At 37.9% G+C, this 7042-nt stretch overlaps 1 protein-coding gene across 4 annotated transcripts in view; it reads left to right on the plus strand.

Moving 5' to 3' along the window:
* FAR2 (fatty acyl-CoA reductase 2) overlaps positions 1–7042 on the plus strand; it is a 151381-nt gene that overhangs the window by 72744 nt on the left and 71595 nt on the right. The gene's annotated exons all lie outside the window — the stretch shown is intronic.

Here is a 7042-nt window from a genome sequence, read left to right on the forward strand (position 1 = left end):
CGATTAGGCTTAGCAGGGGACAGTAGAAGAAAAACCTCTTATGTCTTTTCTACATTTGGGTAATGGTTAATGGGATAACTATGGAATTAATGAAACCACTTTCAAAACCTAGCTCTGCCACTTGTATGGCCCCATTCAGAAGTTAATCTCTATAAATTATCCGTAAAAGGAGTAGAATAGTTTTATGGAAGTAAATGAAGACCTACCAAATGAGAACAAGCAAAGGCTATTTATCTGAGCTGGCTGCAGCAAGGAAGTCAGCCACTGCCACCTGCGTTTTGGCAGATTCAGAAGCAGGCACAGGAGCAGGAAAGCTTTATAGTGGAAAAAGGGAAGGCGGCAGGTGTGCCCTGATGGGGGGCTGTTGTCATGGGAAGACTGTAGGCCAGCAAACTAGGAGCAGGACATCCTATGGGATTGGTTAGTGGTATATATTTGGCTTTCCCTGGTTGGTGCTAAGTTGGAAGAGGAGACAGAAATTAAGGGAACTGTCACTTGTTGATCAAGCCCTGGCTGTTTGGGGCCAGCTGTTTAAGAAGTTATTGTTCAGGGGCTTCCCTGGTGGCGCAGTGGTTGAGAATCTGCCTGCCAATGCAGGGGACACGGGTTCGAGCCCTGGTCTGGGAAGATCCCGCATGCCGCGGAGCGACTGGGCCCGTGAGCCACAAATTACTGAGCCTGCGCGTCTGGAGCCTGTGCTCCGCAACGAGAGAGGCCGCGATAGTGAGAGGCCCGCACAACGCGATGAAGAGTGGTCCCCACTTGCCACAACTAGAGAAAGCCCTCGCACAGAAACGAAGACCCAACACAGCAATCAATAAATCAATCAATAAATAAGAACGTGAATTTCTAAAAATAAATAAATAAATAAATAAAATAATAAAAAAAAAAGAAAAAGAAGTTATTGTTCAGCTTCCTGGATTGTCCCTAGAGATAGCAATCTGACTTTCTAAAAATCTGATTCCTAGCTAGCTGGCTTCCCAGGTTGTTTGTTATAGATAACAGGTTGGGTTCCGGGGCAGGTTGCTGTGCGTTGTGGGTCAAAGTTTTATTTTTATATATTCTCTGGCCATGGCCCATTGGTATGTTCAGTCTCTCAGTTGCACCCATGAATAGCATTCGTCACAGGGCAATCATGTAACAGGTGCTCAATAAATAGAAGTTTAGTCTCTGCAAGTGTTTGAAGCCACTGTTATCTGGTACATTTTTCTTGATGTCAGTGTTGGGGTTTCTTGATGTCAGAAGTGGATGGATGTGGGAGAAGCCAGATGATGCTGGTATAACTAGGTCCTTCTCTAGGTAGTTATGTCAGAGTCGGCAGGGTATATCACTTGTAGGCAAAACACCTATGAATACCTTAGGAGTGCCTGAAATTGCACATCCCATTTATTTCATTTCTAGGAACTGTCCAAGCCCAAAAGAAACTCCAGCATCCTAATAGGTCTCTAAATTCATCCTGAGTTTAGGATGTGTTCCAGGGATACCAATGAGCTTAAAGCCACTTACAATTATTAAGAGTTCTATAATAAAAACTCTCACATGACGAGAGACAAAGTACCTTACCCTGAACAGGTGGGTGTCTTGTTCATCCTTGTACCCCCAGCATCTAGCACAATGCCTGGAACACTGTATACACGTATTCAGCAGTTGAATGAATGAATAAATGAGTGAATGAATTTCCCAATTAGATCAAGCCACTATTGTAAAGATAGTAGGTGTCACCTTGCCTGCTATTTGCTGTGTAATTTAGATCTTCCTGTATGTTTTATTCTTCACCAGAGCTCTTAAAGTCTGATTGAGCTAAAAATAATCAAATGATTGATCACATAATTCATAATGATAGAAAAATCAAGAATGACTATTTTGGTCACTTTCTTCCCCCAGAATGCTGAATTCTGAAAAGAACATGCCAATGGACACATTAAATGGAATTTTAAAGACTTATTTAATGAACTGGAAAGAAAGATGACTTGAAGTAGCTTCTTATTAGTGCCCGTGTGAAATGGTGCCTAATTTGAACTTTAAATGCTGAATTTATTCAAATGATTACATAGAAATATGTTCCAAGCCAGCTGGTTCACACAGCCTCTTGGGGATGTACATCTCAATGGGACAGGCAGAATGTCTTGCATTTTGTACGGTGGAGTCCGCAGAGACCAGGATTTCAGAGATAAGACCCTGGCTTAGCATCCAGCCAGTACTGGAGTGCACTTCATCCTCCACACATCCATTTATCCATCAATTTGTTCATTTATTCATCACTTAAATAACATTGATTGAGCATGTAGAATTTACTAGGTACTAAGGATAAACAGTGAATCCACTGTCCCTGCTCTCAAAGAGCTCAAGGGTATGATATGAAATCAATGATCAACATAAATGCATCTAGAGACAAGATCTGACAGAATTTATTCATTAAATTACAATATCTGGAGCACAGAATGATGACTAAGCTCTCTGCCCTTGAAGAACTCCAGCTCTTGTACAGCAGAAAACTCATGTACACAAATATGCAAGAGAGAACATAGTTAGTAAGAGAAAAACCAAAATGTTCTTGCAGTGTTTCTACCACCCATCCCTTCCATTCCAGCCTCATTGACCCAACTATAAAATGTGTCAGGTTTTGTCCAACCTTTCTAAAATTAAATCCTCCCAATAAAATTGTTTTATTTTACAAATGAGGAAACAGCATCTAGTGAAGTCTAAATCACTTGCTTAAAGTCATGGCTAGTAAATAGTAGAGCTAAAATTCAAACCTACATCTTCCCTATATAGACCTTAGAACTCCTCTTATTATATTAATGGAGGACCTCATCCAGATCTACTGAATCAGAATGGAATGAGGGGTGGAGAGAAGGCTGCAAATCTGCAGTTTGAATAAATAAACACCCCAGATGGATCTTATTTGCATTATGGTGTGGTGTGAGAACCACTACCGCCTTGCCCCTCATTGAACTCTTCCTTACCTCTAGCCTGGACCTTTGAAATAGACTCCATTTTACTGTGTTTCCCCTCCTTTCTCAGCCCCTCCTGTTGATTTTCTGTCCCTTGTTCAAAATCTTCTGTGCCTGTAAAGACCTACCTCTTTAGCTAGGCAGTGAATTTTCCACAGTCTGTTGTCATCTATTCTTTTGGCCAAGGGCTCCTTGACTTCCTTTTAGGAATTATCTCCTACAGCCATGCTAGTGCACACCTTGCATACCCATCAGACTTTCTCATATCCCTTTGCTTTACCATCATCATTACCATAAACACCTTCTGAATTTCTGCATCTCCCATCATACTCCTTGTGCAAAAATCAGTTTCATAGTACACAAATGATTTACTGTTCACCATCAAAAGAAGTAAAATATCCTTCCTGTAGTCACCTTAATATTTTACATTGTTATATATGAATATATATTATTCTATATTATATTTTATACAGTATTTTATCTATGCCAGGCTTTGCCTTTTACCATCATGGTACATGGATTCTCTTCCTGATTGGAGGCAGGCCCTTAGAAGACAGGCAAGAGTCCAGACTCAGGAATTCTTATATCTTCCCCTTTGCCCCACATCTTTATCATAGCTTAAGGTGGGGCACATAGAATTCAAAAGGAGATCAACATTCATTTTTGATTGATAAGTAGACATAGGTGTTTGCCTAGATACAAAATCGTTAATAATAAATTGCAATGGCCTGTAAATTCTGAAGTAGTGGTTCAGATTTAGAACTGATGGCAGAGGTTAGTCTGTGAAACAGCAGGCTAAATGATATGAAAAATACTCCATCTCTGTTCACAGTAAAATGAACAGAGAGTGGATTTTATAATTTCAGTAAATACTATGAAAAACATGTGAAACTTAGGTGATTTGATTGGGTAGTATATGTTAATTAACATCATAAAAGAGTTAACAGTCATTTAAATAACATAGTAACTGGAGGAGAGAAAGAGTGCTTTTATTTCTTTGTTCAAGTTACTATGAAACTATTAGGCATAAGAATTTGTCCCAAATGCACCTTTTATGGACTGTGGCCTTCTGATAGCTTGTACTTTGTTGTATAAAACCTGTGTTTTTCTTCTCATGTTATATAGCTACTACCCACAGCTTAGTACAAATATGAAGTACATGTTTTTTTCAAATCGCTGAGTACCTACTTTCTTTTTATAGCAAATATTTTATAATAACTATAAATGGAGTACAGCTTTTACAATTTGTGAATCACTATGTTGTACATCTGAAACTTACATAATATTGTACATCAACTATACCTCAATTTAAAAAAAGAAATAGCATAGAATCCTAAAGTTGTCATTAGGTGAATCACTCTTAATGCAAATTTAAAAGCAATTTTTTTTAACATCTTTATTGGAGTATAATTGCTTTACAATGGTGTGTTAGTTTCTGCTTTATAACAAAGTGAATCAGATATATATATACATATATCAGCATATCTCCTCCCTCTTCCATCTCCCTCCCACCCTCCCTATCCCACCCCTCTGGGTGGTCACAAAGCACTGAGCTGATCTCCCTGTGCTATGGGGCTGCTTCGCACTAGCTATCTATTTTACATTTGGTAGTGTATATATGTCCATGCCACTCTCTCACTTCATCCCAGCTTACCCTTCCCCCTCCCCGTGTCCTCAAGTCCATTCTCTACGTCTGTGTCTTTATTCCTGTACTGCCCCTACGTTCTTCAGAACTTTTTTTTTTTTTTTTAGATTCCATATATATGTGTTAGCATACGGTATTTGTTTTTCTCTTTCTGACTTACTTCACTCTGTATGACAGACTCTAGGTCCATCCACCTCTCCACAAATAACTCAATTTCGTTTCTTTTTATTACTGAGTAATATTCCATTGTATATATGTGCCACATCTTCTTTATGCATTCATCTGTCAATGAACACGTAGGTTGCTTCCATGTCCTGGCTATTGTAAATAGAGCTGCAATGAACATTGTGGTACATGACTCTTTTTGAGTTATGGTTTTCTCAGGGTATATGCCCAGTAGTGGGATTGCTGGGTCATATGGTAATTCTATTTTTAGTTTTTTAAGGAACTGCCATACTGTCTCCATAGTGGCTGTATCAATTTATATTCCCACCAACAGTGCAAGAGGGTTCCCTTTCCTCCACACCCTCTCCAGCATTTATTGTTTGTAGATTTTTTGATGATGGCCATTCTGACTGGTGTGAGGGGATACCTCACTGTAGTTTTGATTTGCATTTCTCTAATGATTAGTGATGCTGAGCATCCTTTCATGTGTTTGTTGGCAATCTGTATATCTTCTTTGGAGAAATGTCTGTTTAGGTCTTCTGCCCATTTTTGGATTGCGTTGTTTGTTTTTTTGATATTGAGCTGCATGAGCTGCTTATAAATTTTGGAGATTAATCCTTTGTCAGTTGCTTCATTTGCAAATATTTTCTCCCATTCTGAGGGTTGTCGTTTCTTCTTGTTTATGTTTTCCTTTGCTGTGCAAAAGCTTTTAAGTTTCATTAGGTCCCATTTGTTTATTTTTATTTTTATTTTTATTTCCATTTCTCTAGGAGGGGGGTCAAAAAGGATCTTGCTGTGATTTATGTCATAAGGTGTTCTGCCTATGTTTTCCTCTAAGAGTTTTATAGGTCTTTAATCCATTTTGAGTTTATTTTTGTGTATTGTGTTAGGGAGTGTTCTAATTTCATTCTTTTATATGTAGCTGTCCAGTTTTCCCAGCACCACTTATTGAAGAGACTGTCTTTTCTCCATTGCATATTCTTGGCTCCTTTATCAAAGATAACGTGACCATATGTGCGTGGGTTTATCTCTGGGCTTTCTATCCTGTTCCATTGATCTATATTTCTGTTTTTGTGCCAGTACCATACTGTCTTGATTACTGTAGCTTTGTAGTATAGTCTGAAGTCTCGGAGCCTGATTCCTCCAGCTCCATTTTTCTTTCTCAAGATTGCTTTGGCTATTCAGGGTCTTCTGTGTTTTCATACAAATTGTGAAATTTTTGGTTCTAGTTCTGTGAAAAATGCCAGTGGTAGTTTGATAGGGATTGCATTGAATCTGTAGATTGCTTTGGGTAGTGTAGTCATTTTCACATTGTTGATTCTTCCAATCCAAGAACATGGTATATCTCTCCATCTGTTTGTATCATCTTTAATTTCTTTCATCACTGTCTTCTAGTTTTCTGCATACATGTCTTGTGTTTCCTTAGGTAGGTTTATTCCTAAGTATTTTATACTTTTTGTTGCAATGGTAAATGGGAGTGTTTCCTTAATTTTTCTTTCACATTTTCCACCATGAGTGTGTAGGAATGCAAGAGATTTCTGTGTGTTAATTTTGTATCCTGCTACTTTACCAAATTCATTGATTAGCTCTAGTAGTTTTCTGGTAGCATCTTTAGGATTCTCTATGTATAGTATCATGTCATCTGCAAACAGTGACAGCTTTACTTCTTCTTTTATGATTTGGATTCCTTTTATTTCTTTTTCATCTCTGATTGCTGTGGCTAAAACTTCCAAAACTATGTTGAGTAATAGTGGTGAGAGTGGACAACCTTGTCTTGTTCCTGATCTTAGAGGAAATGGTTTCAGTTTTTCACCATTGAGAATGATGTTGGTTGTGCGTTTGTCATATATGGGCTTTATTATGTTGAGGTACACCTACTTTCAGTACCTTCTCTTATAGACAAATGCCTAAAATCTTTGTTGATAAAATTCATTGCACATTATCAGAGAAAAATAAGAGTGCTATTTGTGGCTTATTGTTCTTCTGACATGGAATAACATCCTATGGAGAGAACTGTGACAGGGACAGCGTTAGCTTTACTTCAGAACTTAGTCCTTCATAAAGGCCTAGCTGCATATTTCCAAGTGCATAGGATATTTACATTTATTCAGATGTTTCCTGTAAATTTATTGGCACAGGTTATGATCAGGAACTTCTATTAGGAAATAAGGATTTCTGATTTGCCATTTTATATCAATTTATGTATAATTAACTAACCTTCATATTAACCTTTTTTTTTTTTTTTTTCTTTTCATATTAACCTTTTTAAAAAATATAA

Source organism: Balaenoptera musculus, chromosome 10 (genome assembly GCF_009873245.2).
Source record: "Balaenoptera musculus isolate JJ_BM4_2016_0621 chromosome 10, mBalMus1.pri.v3, whole genome shotgun sequence".
Taxonomy (NCBI): domain Eukaryota; kingdom Metazoa; phylum Chordata; class Mammalia; order Artiodactyla; family Balaenopteridae; genus Balaenoptera; species Balaenoptera musculus.